Raw genomic sequence first — 19,238 nt, 5'->3', positions numbered from 1 at the left:
AAAATCAATTAAGCAATCTCACATAAGCAACATAGAAATCAACAAATAAAAATCACAACTTTATTTCAAAACATATAAACTGGCATTAAACTTTGCCCTTAACGTCATGTTAACTAGAATTCATAACTCTACGAATCAAACAAAGGAAAACAAAAGAAAGTAAGAAATACACAGTGAAAGATGAATGACAAAGCCTTGAGACGAAGAACTTGAAGATCCTTGAAAGCAAGTAATCTTCTAGGGACGACACAAGGGTGGATGGTGGTTAGGATCTTGATGTATTGCATGACTTCTTCTCCTCCTTGGTTGAGACGCAGAGCTTCTGAAGACTAGATAATGGAGAGAATTTTTGGTGTGTAGAATTATGGGAGAAGTGGTGTGTGAAGTGGTGTAAAGGACGCTCCTATTTATAGGAGGATGACAACTTAGTCTCCAAGTCTTCATGAATCTTCTATTAATTTCCTAGGAATTATCTGCTCTTGCCACACAGCTTCAACCAATCAAATAATGTCACGTCAGCTCTGCTATGTCATCCAACCAATCAGAAGTCTTCAAATTATCACATTGATTCTAGGGAGATTATTTTTGCATTAATTACATGATTATTTTCTGATTTATCTCCTTAATTTCGGCCAATGATGGAGTGAAAACTCAAGGAATGTATCTGGACCTGTTTTCAACCTTCCTGAATATTGTAAATCCCTTAAAACTCTCCATGATAACTTCAAAAACGTCGCTTTCCAGAATCTTCTTTTATTTTCATAGAAAATCATATATTTATCCCAAAAAATTACTCATTTTACCTCCAAGACCCCTATAATATCTAGGGTTCTTCATTTTTCCGAAAATTCCCAAGTATTCTAGAAGAATCTTGAGTTTTCAGTCATCTTGAAGCCACATGGTCTCCTAGTGCCCTCAGGTTTCCTAGCCTCATCAGGATTCCTACTTTGATTGGGATTCCTAGTCGGACCAGGAATACTCCATTTCTTCATTTCAGCTCATTTATGCATCCCTTGTGCCTTGCCTTTGTCATCTCCAACATCTCACATCCTTCTCATATGTCTTTAAGCTCATTTCCTTGTCATTTTCTCCGATGTACCTAGAAAATATTGTAACGTCCCGAACCAGAATTCACCGGTTTACTTGTCATTTGGACGGTAAACGACATTTACTTTCACTTTTACTTTCGGTTTAGTACTTTTAGTGGCCCTAAAAGATGACTTTTTGTTCGGGTCAAAATTTGAGAAAATGTTCTTCATGGAAGTTGTAGAGGACGTTAAACCGAGCGCGTGCATATGTGGTACGTAAAAATCGGAGCTCGCATGGGAAAGTTATAAGCGAAATAGTAAAGTTACTGTTCATTGATAGAAAGTATAAATTTGAATTTTTACTGTTGGGGCCGGTAATTTTTCTTTTCTCTCTCTCTTTCCTCCTCCTCGCGTCTCTCTCCCTCTTCTCTGCAACTCCGGCCACCTCTTGATTCCGGCCACCTGGGAACGAACAAGTGCCACCGCTGGACTCCTCTACTCCTACCCAACCTCCCCACGGCGATAACTCACGGCGGTTTGGACGGAAAACGAAGAATCAAGCCCGGAAACTTTAATGTAGCAGTTTGAGTCAACGCCGATTTCTCTCGATTCCGACCATCTCCGGCCACCAAACCGGCGTCGAAGGTTCGGTTTTTGCCAAGGATCATTTTCCCCCTAGCCTTGAGCCACGATTTGCAGTGTAGAGGAAGAATCGACGATTGGAAGATTACGGTCACTATTCACAGTTTGAGTTCAAGCTTCTCCTTAATTGTTGAGGTACTTCCGCTCATTTTCTAACTTGGTTACAGTTGAAAGAATTATTGGGTCCGTTAGGTAGGTGCTGCTGCCAAAGTTTGGTGGCCATTGGAGCTGGTGGCGGTGGCGGCGGCGCCGCCACTGTGGGCGGCGGTAGCGGCGGCTAGGGTAGCTTTTTAATTTCATTTTCTGGCTAGTTAAATTCTATAATTATCATAGAGCTTGTATGTGAAGTTTGGTGAATTTTGGAGGAGTTTGGAATTGTTTGTGAATTTCCGCAGTTTGAAGTTTTGTGATTGAATTGTGGGAAATCCGGCCGGATTTCCCTCGTTTTCATTGTGGAATATGTAAATTGAGGAATTGGTGTTGTGGAAGAGATTTGGGTGGAATTTGAGAAGTAGTGGAGATAGAGATTTTCGGGTTTCGTTTAGGTTCGTATTTATTTTATCGGATTGTCGTTTATGGAAATGTACTTGTGTACAGGATGATGTTGCGAGCTACGGCTAGATGAAGGAACTCGTTTACATGGTCGCCCAATAGTACTGTGAGTGGACGTTTGTTTTTGAATATTGATGCATGCATTTATTTTTCGAATTAATGTTTTATTAATTATCATATTATTTTAGTTTCGGATATGATTTCGGTTTTGGAATATTGCTTGGATTTTCCATCATGATTTTTGGAACGTGAGTTTTATTCGCTTGGATTTGAACTTGTGATTTAAGTGATTTTCGACGAATTATTTTTCCGAGGTGATTTCCGGAATTTATTAATATATTTTATTCGTCGATATTGAGATTTCTGGAATATTTTTCGAAATGGGATTTCGATGGAATTATATTTCTTGTTATTTATTGACTTTCGATTTTGGCATTGGGAATGCCTTATTGTTAATCTAGTTATTCTTTTAGCGTGTGGGACACGCTGTTGCTTTATACGACTTTTACGAGAATTTCCGGGTACAGTTGGGAATCGTACCCGTGTTTTCTTTATTCGTGGGACATGGGGAAGCCTTATAGATTTACTGGATTTTAATGGTTTTTACTCGCCATACCTGGGTCGTCATATTTATTGCTAGCTAGCCAATTAGTACTCCTCCCTGCTTACTATGTGTTTGTGGGTGAGTAAGAGCAGAGCATGGGATGCTCCAGAGTGTAGGACACTCCGACCCGAGCCTGGGAGGCTCCCTTCTTTCGTATGGTGAAACTTCTTCCCCATATTTTATCGTTGCTTGACTAGCGGGGCTAGTCCGATTTTCACTGTAGCCAGCGGGGCTGGTCTTATCCTCTTGAGAAACGAGATTTCGGTTTTACGATACATTATTTTCGAATGTTTTGACTAGCGAGGCTAGTCGGTTTATAGTTTTGAAATCCTTGGATTTAAAGCTAAATGTGTTTTACCATTTGTGCATGCATCGAGGTTTTTAATGAAATAAATGTGGGAAAGTATACAATCCATTTTGTTATAAATTGTTTATTTCTTTTTGTCCACTCACGCTAACGTTTTCATATACTTTTCCCCTGGGCTCTTCGGTTTCAAATGCCCAGTTTGCAGGCGAATTAGTTGAGGTCGGGCATACACGAAATTGAGGCATAGTCAACAACATGGCTTCCGCATCTGCCTTTGAATTAGGTTTTCCTCATATACCTTTCTGTGAGAATTGCTCTGATTACCTATGTGATTTATGTTATTCAAGTTGAGATGTGTGTTTGTGAATTGGAGATTGATGTTGATTTGGGGAGCAGGGTGGCTCCAGGAGCATAAGGATGATTTGATTGAGAAGTGTAAATGTTTCCTACAGGTTTGAGTAGCCCATTTTAGGGGAAGTTCTGCCAAATTTTTGGCAGAATCTGTTCTAAGGTGGGCCCCGCAGGGTCACTTCGGATTTCAGGGTGAAATCCGGGGCGGGTCCTGTCAAATATAAACTAAATTAAAAATGATTATGTAAAGGAAATAACTAACAAAATATAGGGAGTTAACCATTAAAACGTCGCATAAAAATGCTCCTATCAAATTTTCAAATATATCACTTTGTTTGGTTACTCAACTATTACTCTCTCAATCACTTTAGTCACCCAAGGGGAATTTTATCTCACTTTAATCACTTCTCTCAATCAGTCTAATACAGATTTCTCAATTTTTCACAATTGGTTGGACGAAAATATCATTAATATTGTGGCAAATAATTTTTTTTTAATGCAAAAAATTAACGAAGTGACTAAAGTGAATAACAGAGTTAAAGTTGAGTGACCAAAATGATATATTTAAAAGGTGAGTGATCAAAGTGTCGAATAGATAAAAGTTGAGTGATCATTTGTGATATTCTCCCTATTTTAGTTTTAGGTCTTTATTCTTTTGTGAAAAAGGATGATAGGCATGTTATTTGTTTTCTTCTGTTGAGGGGGAAAGATCGATAAGAAACAAGTTACCTCGTAGGTAGTTTATTGATTTCGGGGTTATTTTGTTTCTTATTTTTGCGCTTAATCTAAAGGGATCATGACCACTTACTCAATTTCAGCTTAAAAATTGCCCACTTACTCCACTATGAGTTTTTTAACCCCATTTACCCAATCTAATATCTATTGACAGTTTTGCCCCTATTAATTAAATTGAAACTCATCTCTCTCTCTCTCTCTCTCTCCCTCTCAGACTCTCTCTCTCTCTCAACTCATTGCAGGAACATCGTCGAGACCCTCCGATTACGTCCTCTGCCACCAAGTCCGATCACGTCCTCTGCGACCTCCAAGTCCGATTACTTCGTCTTCTTTATCTTTCTCCGTCGTCCCTCTGCCCTCAATCTCCGATCAGCGGTGTGCCAGATGGCATCCGAAGCTCGAAGTCGTCCCTCTGCCCTCAATCTCCGATCAGCCGTGCGCGGGATTGCATCCGAAGCTTGAAGTCGTCTCTCTGCCCTCAATCTCCGTTCGGCGGTGCGCTGGATCGCATCCGAAGTTCGAAAAGGTTAGATCCGGTAGGTTTTAGTTATCGGAGAGAAGGCACGAAGCTTTGGATAAAGCCGGAAGTGCTGGTCTCAGCTTCGGAACTCCTAGGGTTTTAGGCAGAGGAGGAAAGATGCATTCGGAGCCTAGCTCGCCACAAAGCACTCCAGTGAGAAATCAAGCTTCGATTGGAGGTTGTGCGCTGAGTAAAGCTCTGGTGTACAATGGCGGCAAAGCAGGGAGTTCTCTGATTACACGCATTTCTATGCGCGTAATTGTACTCTAAATACTAGAATTAAGCTAATCTTTAAGTCAAATATTATGTAATTAAACTATTTTTATTTATTTTGTAGGAAATAAGCGGAGTCGTGAAAACGGACACAAAAACGATGCAAAATGGTGAAAATCGGAATTTTCGACGAATAGACGCGATGGTGAATATCTTAATTAAGTAATTAAGTTTAATTGGTTAATTAACCAATAAGCTTAATTGATCACCAACTTGTCCACGTGCAGCACACAAATGTATACATTAATTGTCATTGATTAATTCACCACCGGACACGTGGCATTATGCCAATTCTTCATTTTCATTGCCGGCCAAACCATGACCACGTGACCAGCTTATCTTCTTCTCCATATATAAATCATCAGGCCTGATCCCCTGCTCAATGAAGTCAATGCTCATTTGGTCACTCACCGTCCGATTGAAAATCGGACGGTTGACAAGTAAGTGACTAAATGAGTGCTTATCTGTCAACCGTCCGATTTTCAATCGGACGGTGAGTGACCAAATGAGCATTGACTTTCATTGAGCAGGGGATCAGGACTCTATAAATCATATCATCCTTACAGAGCAGGAAAGAGAACCCTACAGACAACAGTAGCGCCGCACACCACAAAAACAGGGCAGCCCTTTGGGCTGCTCTCCTCCTCCTCCATTCTTCATTTTTCCTCTTTTCTTCATAATTTCTTTTGAGATTTGAAGGACTACTCACAAAAAGCTTCAAGTATCCATCAAGGGGCTCAATCTCTACAAGATTCAAGATATATTTGGGTATTTCGTGGAGTTGTAATTCAAGGCTAGTCATGCTAGCTTCATAGGTATTTGTGACTATCCTTGTTTTCTCCTACACTTCTCTACTCTTTGCTATTTGAATTTTGTAATTTTGATGTTCATTAATATGGGTTGTGAGTAGTTATTTTTGGGAGCTAGGGTTTCTAACTCTAGCTCAATTTTGATGTAATTGACATATTTTCAAGTGATAAATAATGTATTTTCATATGGGTGCACTCTAATTACTATGTCAATTGATTCTTGAGCATGAATTTTAGGGAATTGACCACTCTCTTTGTTATGTTTTGAGATTTGTGTTGTGTGATACAATTGGTGGTTCTTTTGTTCACTAGCTTCATGTAATTAGTGTGGTGTGTCAAGTAGTTGCTTAATCGAGAATGAATGATTGCCTAAGTTTCTATTTTCTTGTGCCCTTCGCCTTTAATCCTAGACGTTGTGGCCCTAACAAGGCATAATGATTAGGGTTAGAGAGTTCATTCTTGCCTTAACCGGAAGAATGGATACCAAATAAGAGAAATTGACTTAGTGGCCTTAACCGGCATTAGGTAGAGAACTAAGCAATCGTTAAATTTTAGGTTGTAACTATTGCATGCTTAAATCCCTAATTTCTAGAGCTCTAGGCCTTTAGTTCACGTTTTGGTAGCCCTACTAAGGTACTAACTCATGAATTAGAGAGTTCATATTTGTCCTAACCGAAAATGTGAATACCCTTAAGGAAATTCGGCTTAGTGGCCTTGACCGGCACTAAGTACGGGATTTGGTTCTCATGAAAATATGTTTGTTTGCTTGAAATGTGTTCGTTGCATTGAAATTGCTAGAGAGTGATCCCTAGTACCCAAACCTATCTCTCTTTTATTTTTATTTTCTTTGTTTTTAATTGTTGTTGTTAATTTAGTTTTTGACTTAGTCTTTTTAGAAAATTAAATCACAATGTTTAATGACAATTTCTACCTCATTGTAAATAGTCATCACTAGGCTCTTAGTTTTGATTAGGCTTCGGTGCAAACCAAAGCCGAGCATTGCTAGGGCTTGGTGTCTTAGATTAACATTTTTATTTATCTTCTTTTTCTTTTCTTTGTTTGCTAAGTGTCTTTATTTCCGATTACCCAAGGATTGTGGGTTAGCCACTAATCCCCGTGGTACGATAAACTAAGGTCCAAATACTTCCCTTACTTGACAACGATTCGTACGCTTGCGAGAGTTTATGAGTCAAGTTATTCTCCTAGAAATTCCCGGGAGATTCCGGTGGGGAATTCGGAGTGTTGATTTGGTGATTGGATATAGGGTTAAGGTTTTGGTGGATTTGATTAGTTTGATTTGTGTTTTGAGTTTCAGGTACTGATTCGAATTCGACCTCTAAGATCGATGACGTCTACACCATTCCTTTTTCTTTTTTTTTTTGGGCAGACCACATGCCACAAGTTGTCTAGTATGAGAAAATATGCAGAAAAAATGTTTTAATTCCAGTTATATACTAGAATAGCATCTGTTTGGTAGATTTTGTAGATTTGTGACTGTTTGTACTAATATTGAATTGTTGTAATCGTCTTGTTGCAAGTTTATTGGGGGGCAGTAATAAGATTACTGGGGGGCAATAAAATGTTTATTGGGGCAATAATAAGATTATGGACTAAGATTATTTATTTGGATACACCGCCTAAACTTTCAAAATTAAAAACATCTTCATTTTTCACTAATTATTGATGCTCAATAAACTTGTTATTGGGGGGCAATAAAATCCGACGCAGGAATCCGGTCATCAGTCCGGTAGCCGGATTCCGGTCACCGGAGTCCGCGGCCGGCCACCGGTCGCTGGAATCCGGCAAGGTCTCCGATGACTTCTCTCTCTAAGTGACAAAGAAGGAGAGGGCAAAATTGTCTCAAAAATAAATAAAAAGGAATAAAAAATAATTAATTGGGTATTAGGGAAATGATCTCTTAGAGTGTTTGGGTAAATGGACAATCTCTTAGAGTGTTTGGGTAAGTGGGCAATTTTTATCCTAAAATTGTGTAAATGGTCATTATCCCTAATCTAAAAAGGTGAGTGTGCTAGAGGTGAGCTAAGTAGTATGCTCGTGTGAGGAGTGTGCTAGGGTTGTGTGCTTTATGTAATGACTTCTACTGATGACCCTCTGGGCAAGTCATTATTAAACTGTTTGCTGAAATGCTAAATGAGATTGACCTTTTCACCTAAAAAAAAAAAAGCTTTAAATCAGCAAATACAAAACACATTTATTGGAAAAGGAAGTCAACAATCCAATATTGACAAGGGTCCTCATCTAAGTGTACAACGGTAACTCTAAGGGCTAGGGGTCAACACGAACAGACCTGCATACATCATCACACAAAACTCAAACTTGCTAATCCAACCTAGGCCTCCAATACATCCTCTCTCGCTTAGAGCCACAACCACCTCTACAACCACTAGTACATTCCCTATCTTCTAGTGTCTCCACTCATCTACAGCCACTAGTACATCCCCCCTTTCCTAGTGTCTCCACTTGGAGACCACTAGTCTATCCCCTATCTTCTAGTGTTTCCAACAACTATGTAGCTACCAGTACATCCCCCCTCTCTGGGTGCTACAATCCTATGAGACCACTAGTCCATCCCCTTTCTCCTAATGGCTCGAACAACATAAATCGTAATTCATTACACAATCAATATAACAACTTAGACAACAGCTCATATCATCACCATATCACTAAGAACATAGTTCTCGTAGTCAAATCAATTCTAGAATTCAACATGCCATCAAAATCATAAATCATACTTTATTTCAAAATGCTCCTCGGAAAAACATTTCCTATATATATGCAAGTCATGACCAAACTCGAAATAACAAATCTGCGCATGAATAACTCACCAATGAAATTCCTTTTCGAAAATTAATTCAACAAACTCAAGCTCCTTCCAAAATATAAAGTAAAACCATATTCGAGAATCATGGCGGGAAAATCAAATCAATAAATATAATCCAAAGCCAACTCACAATCTGAAACCAAAATTATAATATAAAAATCCAATTTCACTTTTCAAAATGTCAAAGAAATTATTTCATAAATATTTAATTCCGAATAATTAGAATCGCATGCATTTTAATTCAAAATAAATGTCCCCAAACTCGGTTTGATACCCTTTACAACTTTCGTGAAGAAAATTTTCTCAAATGAAGAATGAAATAAAAAGTCAACTTTTAGGGCCCCTAAAAGTACCAAAACGAAGTTAAAAGTGAAAATAAATGTCGTTTATCGTCCGAATGACTAATAAACCGGTAAATTGAGATACGAGATGTATCAAATGTAATCTAGATGGTTAAAAAAGTGAACCCAGATTTCATCCACTTTAAGCCTTGCCCATTGCTTTTACATTGATAGGAGCATTTTAATGCGACGTTTTAACTGCATTTCCCTACATTTTCTGCGTTATTTCCTTAATAAAACTCTGTTTAGGAAAGTTTCCAATCTTCGATTGGGAAAGTTCCTATTTGTAGAAAGTTTCCATTTTTGTAGTTTCTATTTTTCATTTTTAGAAAGTTTCCCATTTCAGTTTAGGAAAGTTGCCATTTTTCATTTTAGGAAAGTTTCTATTTTTCATTAACAGTTTCTATTTTCAAGACCTCGGAGCTAAAAAGTGGAAATGAACTCACGAATGGAAAGAGGAGCTTGCAAACGTTAAGGGGAGCAAAAATGAGATGCAAAGGTCCACACAATTGAGCAGAAATGAAGAATTAAGCTTTCCTGTTCTAACTAGGAAACCCTGCGAAAAGGAGGAGAGCTTACCAATGAAGTTTCCAACGCAACCATGAAAAGGAAATGAAAAAATGAAGTGTCATGACGTTGGAAGGTGACAAGGCTTGAAGTTGAAGCAACAAGGCCCAAGAACTCTATGAATTGATTTGGATTTTCGGCAAAATGGATCAAGGCCCATAAAAGCCAATGGAATTAGGGTTTGTGACGCAAGGAGTAAACCCTAGAGAGAGTTTGCCGTGAAATATCAAGAGAGAAACAAGGAATGGCGTGAAAAATCAGAAAATATGAAGAAGATTTCGATGGAGATTTTCTTGGGAGACTTTTAAGGAAAGAGAATATGTGTTGAACACAAAAAGCTCTCAAAGGAGTCTAGATTCATCCCTAGAATTCCTAAAGGAAGTTTGGCCGAATTTGAACTAAAAAATCAAAAATTATCTCAAGGTATTTCGGCCAAGATTTTTAGGGAATTAATTTGGAATTTTGTGATTGGTTGAACAACATAATAGGGCTTATTTGGCAAGCTATGATTGGTTGGAATTATGTGGAAATTTCTGATAATTTCTTGGAAATTAGTAGAAGAATCAAGAAGCTTGGAGACTCCTTGGCCGTTCCCCTATATATACTCCTTCATATTGGACGTTCTACACATCCCATAATTCAGAAAATACTCTTTTATAACGTCAAGTTCTCTCCTCCTCTCTCCATTCTCTAGTTCGGGTTCTACAATTTCAAGCAAGGGAGGAAGAAGGAAGAAGAAGCCGTGAGAAGTCCTCCACCATCCACCTTGGAGCCGTGAAGCTTGAAGATTTGCTTTCAAAGTTCAAGTTCAACATCCAAGTTCTTCATCACCATCTCCATTCACGGTGTAATTCGACCTTCAACCTTGTAACCTCTTCGGTTTTCCTTGTTTGAATTTGTATGATTCTGTTCTAGTTAACATAACATTTGAAACAAGATTTTAATTTCGAATTCCATGATTGAATAAATTTCAGATTCTTATTATTGTGATTCTTAAGTTGCTTATGTGAGAATGTTTAATTAAATTTGCTTAATTGATATCTCTTGTATGTTTATTCTAATTGGTGGCCAACTTTTAGGGTTTATGTATGAGTGGTGCTAGATATTAAGAACATGATTCAACTTTTTGTTTTGTGAACTTAAAATCAAAGTAGTAAAGGTTTTGGACAAAAACCGAATTTAATTAAAAAGTATTGCAATTAGGTGGACTTTTTCATACTAAGTTGCACACTTGAGTTGATAGCCTTTCTATGTGTTTCATGCGTTAAACATGTCATGATTGACTAGCTTTCTAGGGCTTGATTACATGTTTGATAGGATTAATCTTTGTGCTTTCAGTTAGGTTAATTAGCATTGAAAAGTAAAAAATGGGAAATCGTTTGCTTTCTAATGTTTCACATGATCAACTCCCTCTCATGACTTAAGATGAACAATAATATGGTTGATTCGAATTTGATTATGAATTTGATTTTGATCTTTGTTTCATATGTTCCATTCTTGTATAAGTGTTTGTTTAGTTTTATTTATTTTAATTCTTTTAATTGTCAGAAACCAAAAATCCAAAAACCCCCCTAAATTTCGTAAATTTGTAAATGTCTTTGTAAATTTTATACTTTGTTTTAATTTTAATTGTTTATTTGTTTGACAATGACAGGTGTACCCTCAATCCCCGGAATAGAACGATCCCTACTTGCTTATACTACTAATGATATTTTTAGAGTTAAATTATATGCTTACTTTGAGCGTATCATATATGTATGGAATATAGGTAGGCACTAAATAAGATCTTTGATTGTTTCTAACTTTCTACATCCATTATTTTATCTACCGAGTGATACTAAATAGTTTCATAAATAACAAAAACATGATTACTAGATACTTTCATAAATAATAAATCTCATTACAAAGGAACAATTTAAAACATAATTACCTTTTCGTATATATAAATTATGCAACCAACAATTCTAAGTATATAGAAATTATAACATACCTTGTAGAGCTGAAAATCAACCAAACTTGTTATTCTATTCAGTCTTCAACTCTTCTTCTCTGCTCAAGCTCGCATCTCTTTCATTTCTTCACAGTCTTTGCTTTCTCTATTTTATTTATTTTTTTTTGGCTTGCTTTGTGAATTTAGTGATAAGAGGTTATAAGAGAGAGTGATAAATATAGGTCGATTTAGAATTATTGTGGACAAATATGATTTCATGGGTTTTTGGGTGTATCCAGCCATGATTGCAAATGGAATTATGATGTTTTTTATTATGATGTGGTTGGAGCATTCAACTATGGTAGCAGATAAAAGCAAAAAGGTTTTTTTTGTTGTACTCAACTTGATTGAAAAAAAAAATCAAAATTTCATATTTTGTCAGTCAGTGACATACAAATTTCACAGAAAATTTGGAGAAATTTCGGTGTAAATTTTTAAATATATTTTGTGTGTGTAGATATTTCAAAAATTAAGAATTTCGCAGAAATTTATGAAGAATTTTGAAAAATTTCAGGAAACTCCTGACGGAAATGATTTAGCGTATGAATTTTGTTTCGGTACTTCCAAATTATTAGATGGAAATTTCAGGTGTTTCGGAGAAATTTGAAACCTTGCTTAAATGTGATTATCTTGCTCAATCGTCTAGGACAAATGCCGCATGTACCAATTTTAAAGATTAAGAAAGTAATTTTGGAATGCAAGGGTATTTTGGGTCGAATTTTATTTTTTTTGAATTTTGATGGGTAGCTTGGACGTTCTCTTCAATGGTGTAGACCATAACGGCAAGGCTTCGGTTGTCATCCCTCTGAACACTCTAATTTTTGAAGTTTACACATTATTGAAGAAAGAGACGAATGTTATCACGAAATGGACCCAATGGAAGAATTGGTTAACCGGGTTCCCCAAATGACTGAAACCTATAAACCTTTGGCCTTCGCTTCCTCTTCTTGCAAGCTTCAAGGCTTGGGATCATCGACATCTTTATTTACCTTTCAAGATTTGATCTACTTCTTTTTTTCCTTAAGAAGAAGAAGAACAAAAAGATCTCCACTCACTGGTCTCCGCTCAAAGATCTCCGCTCAACATGGGAATGACCATATCATATCGTTGAGATACCCAGCAGGACACATTCTACTTATAGAACAAGGATGGTGAGATATCTCAGCATCTGTGAAACACATAACACCTCTACGATTATTACGAATAAGTGCTCGTGAAGCCGTTATGCGCCCCTAGTTCCTTACATCGATTGTCCTCTGAATTAGCAGTTATCATTCGTGGAAGTCCTCCACTTTCATTTTTCTAATTTCTCATCCCAAATATTTTGTAATGCTGATCATTCAGTTATCAATGAAACGAGAAATTATTCAAACCATTTAGAGTTCACGCAATGGTGGATTGGGGTAGCTTAATAGTGTGAGAGAAAATGATAACCGAATGTTAGGATTTGGAGTCTTACATGTAAGATATCAAAGTACAATTGACCATATCGAGGTTGACCATTATTCTTATTCATACACATTGGTCATCCTGAGAACACAATAAATAAATAAATAAATAACAACAACAATAACTATGTGATGGTGGCTTAAGTAAGTGATTGATTTTCTGCAATTTCGTAAGATGAGATCATTATGCTTAAAGGTAAATGATGATCATGAGTTGATTAAGGACTCTGGATCTGAGGAGTTCGAAGCTTCCAAATGGTACGCTAAAAGGAAGCGCGCAATTTAACTCTGCAAAATGTAGTTGTCAGTATAGAATAAGTAGGGATCGTTCTAGCCGGGGATTGAGGGTACACCTGTAATTGCAAAAATAAATTAATAAAAGTAAAAAGTATTATTTACAAAAATAAAACAAAGAAGAAAAATATATACAAGTAAACACAAATAAGGGGGGTTTAGGATTACTAAATCAAAAATTAAAATAAAATAAAATAAAATAAAATAAAAACATATATACAAGGGTGGAACGCAAGGAATAAAGATCAAAACCACAATCATATGAATGAAATCCAATTACAATTCCTATAGTTGATTTTCTATGTCATGAGAAAGAAGTTGACCATGCGAAACGTTAGTAAGCAAACGATTTCCCATATTTTACTTTCCTTCAATATTTAATCTAAGTGAAAGCACCTAAATTAAACTTATTGAACATGCAATCAGAGTCTAAAAACACTACAAGAATAAGTTAATCACACGACACTCATCACAGGACACATGAGTTTTTGCTGTCGTCTGAGTTAGTCAGACGACAGATTTTTTAAATCAGTCGTCTCATCTCTACTCATCCAACACATGATCATTTCATAAATTTGATAGATTTCAGACGACACTAACAAGGATATCTGTTGTCTGAATAACCGAAAAAAAAAAAACATTTGGGTCAACTCTCTCTCTCAGCCTCCCTCCGACTCACCATCACTCTCACCCTCAATCACCATCGCTCTCGGCCTCCCTCCGACCCTCCGACTCACCATCGCTCTCACCCTTAATCCCCCTCACCCTCTCAACCTCACCGACCCTAACTCTCCACCTCGCTCTCACTCGATCTGAGCGGGTTTTTCTTACTTCAAGCTTTGATTCAGATTATTTCATTGCTTTTGGCGACGACGTCATTATAGTTCAGCAATGCAAGAATCCCGGCGACCCCATCGCTTTCTGATTCGGAAGACTTACCGTTGCGCCGACCTCCTCGCCTCTTCACGGAGACAGAAACAGTAAAAGCCACCACCAGTTCAACGGTGCTCTGGATTCGGAAGACTTACCGTTCGATTTTAATTCGGATTCGTTGATTCAGGACCTTTGTCTTCGACTTTCGCTTCCAATTCGGTTTCTGAGGGCTTTTGTCTTCGTGTTGCTTATCAGGTAGCTCTCTATTTTATGTCTTTCTCTCTGCTCAACTCTCAGTGTACTAGATAGGGATTTTTGTTGGATGATTTTAGGTTTGCTTAATATGGGCGTAGTGTGATAGTTCTTGTTGCAATTTTACTTGCTTGTATGGTTGTCAAGAACATTTGGAGAAAGAAATTGGGTATTTTCAGTTATGCTTCATGATTTGAGTAAAGAAATGAATTCTGGAAATGACAATTTTTGGTTGGGTTGAAGTCCTAAAGAAGCAACAAGAGACGAGGCAGGTTGCGTTGTTGGCATAGGAGGCAGACTGGCAGAATCAACTGGGATTTAGAGCAGGCCTTCAATTTGAAGCCTGATTGCAGTGAGATTGGGGATGATTTCGTTGTTTTTCGAAGACTGATGATGGAATGATCGATGCTCAGGTATATGTGGTTTTCCCTTTTTTTGCCTTTGTTTTCAGTTATGATCCCCAATTTGATAGGGTTTTTTTCTCTATATTTTGCAGGTATCTTGAACAAACAACTAATTTTTTTGGTTCCTAGTAATCGTTGCTCTCTGCTATTTCCTTTCCCATTCCCATTTAACTAATTTTGGTTTCCCAATTGCATATTTTCTATTTTTTTTTTCCTGTCATCACTATGGATTATGCTTTAATTTTCATGGATTCTCAAAGAAAAAATGAAAAGGTAGTGTTCTGGAATTTCATGCAATGTAGATCACTATCCAACAAGCATTTGGATTGGCTGTCCAGATACAAAATAGCACTAGGTGCTGCAAAGAAGCTCTGGGTATCTTGGTCTCTGTAATATGGATAGATTTTATGATAATATCAGTTGCTAATATGTACAAGGATTGAGGCATTGATTTCCTGATTGGTTAGACTGACTGATAGGTGGTTTCTGTAGTTCAGTTATCTTAATCTTTGTTTTGTCCCCTTTGTTTTGGTGTATAGATATCAACTTCCATACATTTAGTCTTCAAATTTCTGTGATGTCTTTAATCAATTTCAATTCACAGGGCAAAACAGTGATGGGACACAGGATTTAACCAAGATAGATATTTGGAGGTTCGGATTCATATATTATCAGGTATATAGCAATATGTGTATATCTATGTAAACCAACTTAGCTGTTAATGTTCATCAAGTAATTTTAACATCATTTTATCAGAGATTTCAATTCCAGGTTGGGTGTTGTCTCCACAGGCCACTCTAATCTCACACCCAAGTCAAAATTCACCTCAAACCCCAAAAATCACTCCTTTGAGTTTGGTGATACAGCCGTGGCCATCAATCTGTCCGATAGAAGCGTAGCATCAGGGTCAAGTGTCAACCCCATCAATCAGGCTTTGAGATACAGAGGTTGGGTTGAAAACGAGTGCGAAATCTCACCGTCTACGGGTATCGGGGAATCTCACTGTTTTGCTTCTTTCATTGGTCAATCTGACCAGGTAATGGTCTTCGTTCTTGATTTGGGTTCAAGATACTGGTGTGTTGGTTGTTTGGGTTCAAAATATTGGTGTTTAGTGATTGGGTTTGGGGATTTGTTTTGTGTCTTGCAAGTATACCTATTATGTTCGTCCTTAGTTGCTTTGCTTTCTGTTGTGACTTGCATATCAACTTGATCTGACTGTGTAATTGAAAAAACTAAGTGCCTTTTCAATTTATCTCTGTTTTTTTTTTTTTTTTGGGAAATTGTATGAATATCAATTGCATCCAATTGTTGACTGTGAAAGTGATATTGGCTTAATTCTTAATTCTTCTTTGTGAGTGTTTCCGAAGAGTTAAACATGAGCAATCGGGAGAGAGAGAGTGAGGAGCGGTTTTTTTTTTTTGCCCTTTTTTTTTTCTTTCAGTACTAAAGGGTACAGTGAAGATTAAATGTTTACAGAGATTAGGGGATTTACTAACCTTCTCAATCAATCCTTGAACTGAAAAGTAGATCTTCACAGACTTTTGGTGCGGTTTCCTGATTCTAAACTTCATGGTTAGCTTGGAACACTGCCAACAGTTGAGATGCATTCATTCTTTTGTCTGCTGAGCTCACTTTTTTTATTTTTCTGAGGTCCCTCCAGTCACAACTTGACTATTGTTTATAACTGGGGCATGGTAAGATAGTGAATTCAGTTGGGGTGTTGGGCTATACTTACTATTGTATCATGGCTGCTATTGTTGATGGTAGTGTCACTCACAGCCTTGCCATGTGATAAGAGGCTCTTCCCTTTTTTGTGCTGCCTTTCTACTTGGGATTCTATTAGGAATTGTTTGATTATTGGAGCACAAAATTTCGTTCTTTCAATTTTTTTTTTCCCTTCTTTTCTGGTATTGATTTATTAATGTGCCTTTCTACTTGGGATTCTATTAGCAACTGTTTGAAATTGTTGTTTAGTTTGTATGAGTTGTTTAAAATCATGGTTTTGATTGAGTTTTGTGTTTCTAAATTTGGTCTATTTTGTATTTATCATGTAGGTCAAAGTAATTTGGGTTTGAGTTTGCGTTTGCATTGTATATATTTGTATGGATATGTTCTATGGAATGAGTATATATATATTTGTGTTATGTTGTGTATATATATCTATTTAGCAATCTACAAGTAATGATTTGATTGTTTGCAGGTTGTTCCTATTTGGTAAATCAGTTTCGTCATTTCACAGGTGAAACTTCAATCTTCTACTCTGTGCCTTTTCTCATCTAAGTATATTGCTCTCTTTCAAAACTATTTTTAGTAAAAGCATTATGTAACAAAATCACTTCTACAAAAGCAATCTCAAACAAAGCCGTATGTGTGATTGTCATTTTAATTTTGGTATGTGCCTTTTGTTTTGCAGGTTGATAGGGAAATGCACAGGTCATCCTTCTCGAAGACCCCCATTCGAAGAAGTCATACGTATCCTAGAAGAGGAACTATTGTATGTGGGTAGAGGTGTATGTCCAGTTTACTGCGTACAGATGGAGATGGGCAACAAGTGCACCAAATAAGATTTCTGGTTTGTCATGTCACGGTAAAAAAGGAAATTGCACGAATCTAGTTGATTTTACAAGATACATAGACAATATTATTATTACTTGCTAGATTGAGGTTACTTTTGGTTAGAATTGCTGGATTTGATCATACCTGGATATGGATGTGTACTTTTGGAAATGTTTTGGATTGGCAATGTAAGAACAGATGACATTGATATATGACAATGTTATATTTTGGATTTGTTCAGGATATGAATGTTCATATTTGCAACAATTGTGCAAAGTTAATTCAGACAACATATATAGGTCAAATAACTGTAGTTTCCAAAGGTATCACACAACTGAAGGGTTCACAAAACCATTGTCTGAGATCCACTCATACAACACATCTAAAAATAGCAAATAATACATGTTGTCTGAACTTCATTTCAGACAACAGAAATAACAAATTGATGTCGTGTGATCTCCATTTCGGTAACATGTATAATAAAGTTACTGTCGTCTGATATTGAGATCAGACAACAGATATAACAATAATATGTTGACTAAGATTCATTTCAGACAACAGAAATAACAAATTGCTGTTGTGTGATCTTCATTCTGATAACATGTATAATAAAGTTACTGTCGTCTGATATTCAATTCAGACAACAGATATAACAATAATATGTTGACTAAGATTCATTTCAGACAACAGAAATAACAAATTGATGTTGTGTGATCTCCGTAAGACACAACTAAAACAACAATGACGGTTGTTGGAGATTCATTTCAGACAACAGTGTCATTATAACTGTGTGGTGTGAAATTCATTTCAGACATCATGTAGTTGTGTTGCTGTTGTCTGAGATTCATCACACACAACACAGTTTTCCTAAAACTGTTGAGGTAATATAGCTTTTCTCAACAGTTAATAAATGAACTGTCGTGTGAGTTTGTAACAGACAACAGTTAAACCTAATTATTTTAATTTGGAAATATTCAGACGACACATACTTAGCTATATATGTTGTGTGAATTTTGAACAGACAATGGTTTTTAACTGTCGTCTGAATGAGGTCAATCAGACGACAGGCTACTAGACAACAGCAGCTTTTTCATTCAGACGACAGTTAATGAACTGTCGTCTGATTAACTTTGTGGTATAGTGAAAGCTAGCTACTCAATAACACATTCAATGCATGAAGAACAAAGAAAGGATGTCAACCAAAGTGCACAACCTAGTATGAGAAAGCTCATCTATTTGCAATTCTCCTTAATTGATTTCGACTTTTGTCCAAAGCCTTCACTACTCAAATCTAGCTCCAATTACATGCATATATCCTAAGTTGGTCACCAAAGAACATAAACATGCAAAAGTTTTCTATAATCCAAAATCAATCAAGCAATCTCACATAAGCAACATATAAATCAACATAAAGAAATCACAAATTTATTTCAAAACATATAAACGGGCTTTAAACTTTGCCCTTAACGTCATGTTAATTAGAATTCATAACTCTACGAATCAAACAAAGGAAAATAAAATAAAGTATGAAATACACCGTGAAAAATGGATGACAAGCCTTGAGACGAAGAACTTGAAGATCCTTGAAAGCAAGCAATCTTCTAGGGACGACACAAGGGTGGATGGCGGCTAGGATCTTGATGTATTGCATGACTTCTTCTCCTCCTTGGTTGAGACACAGAGCTTCTGAAGACTAGAGAATGGAGAGAATTTTTCTAATGTTTATTTTCTGAGGGGGGAGAGGTGTGTTGTGTTGTGTTGGTGTGGTTCTATATATATGAGGATGGCAACTTAGTCTCCAAATCTTCATGATTCTTCTATTAATTTCCTATGAATTATCTGCTCATGCC

At 36.8% G+C, this 19,238-nt stretch overlaps 2 long non-coding RNA genes across 2 annotated transcripts; one reads left to right on the top strand and one right to left on the bottom strand.

Annotated features, from left to right (window-relative positions):
- Nucleotides 1-1,443: 1,443 nt before the first annotated feature.
- Nucleotides 1,444-3,500, top strand: LOC133719933 (uncharacterized). The gene is made up of 3 exons (XR_009851565.1): nt 1,444-1,805; nt 2,268-2,328; nt 3,332-3,500. It is a non-coding gene; the product is annotated as an uncharacterized LOC133719933 (long non-coding RNA).
- Nucleotides 3,501-12,991: 9,491 nt separating this feature from the next.
- Nucleotides 12,992-19,121, bottom strand: LOC133719949 (uncharacterized). The gene is made up of 2 exons (XR_009851574.1): nt 18,924-19,121; nt 12,992-13,362 (listed from the first exon to the last, which is right to left on the bottom strand). It is a non-coding gene; the product is annotated as an uncharacterized LOC133719949 (long non-coding RNA).
- Nucleotides 19,122-19,238: the final 117 nt, after the last annotated feature.

This window comes from Rosa rugosa, chromosome 7 (genome assembly GCF_958449725.1).
Source record: "Rosa rugosa chromosome 7, drRosRugo1.1, whole genome shotgun sequence".
Classification (NCBI taxonomy): Eukaryota; Viridiplantae; Streptophyta; class Magnoliopsida; order Rosales; family Rosaceae; genus Rosa; species Rosa rugosa.
The sequence above is the reverse complement of the archived record's forward strand: the minus strand, read 5'-3'. Positions and strand labels throughout refer to the sequence as shown.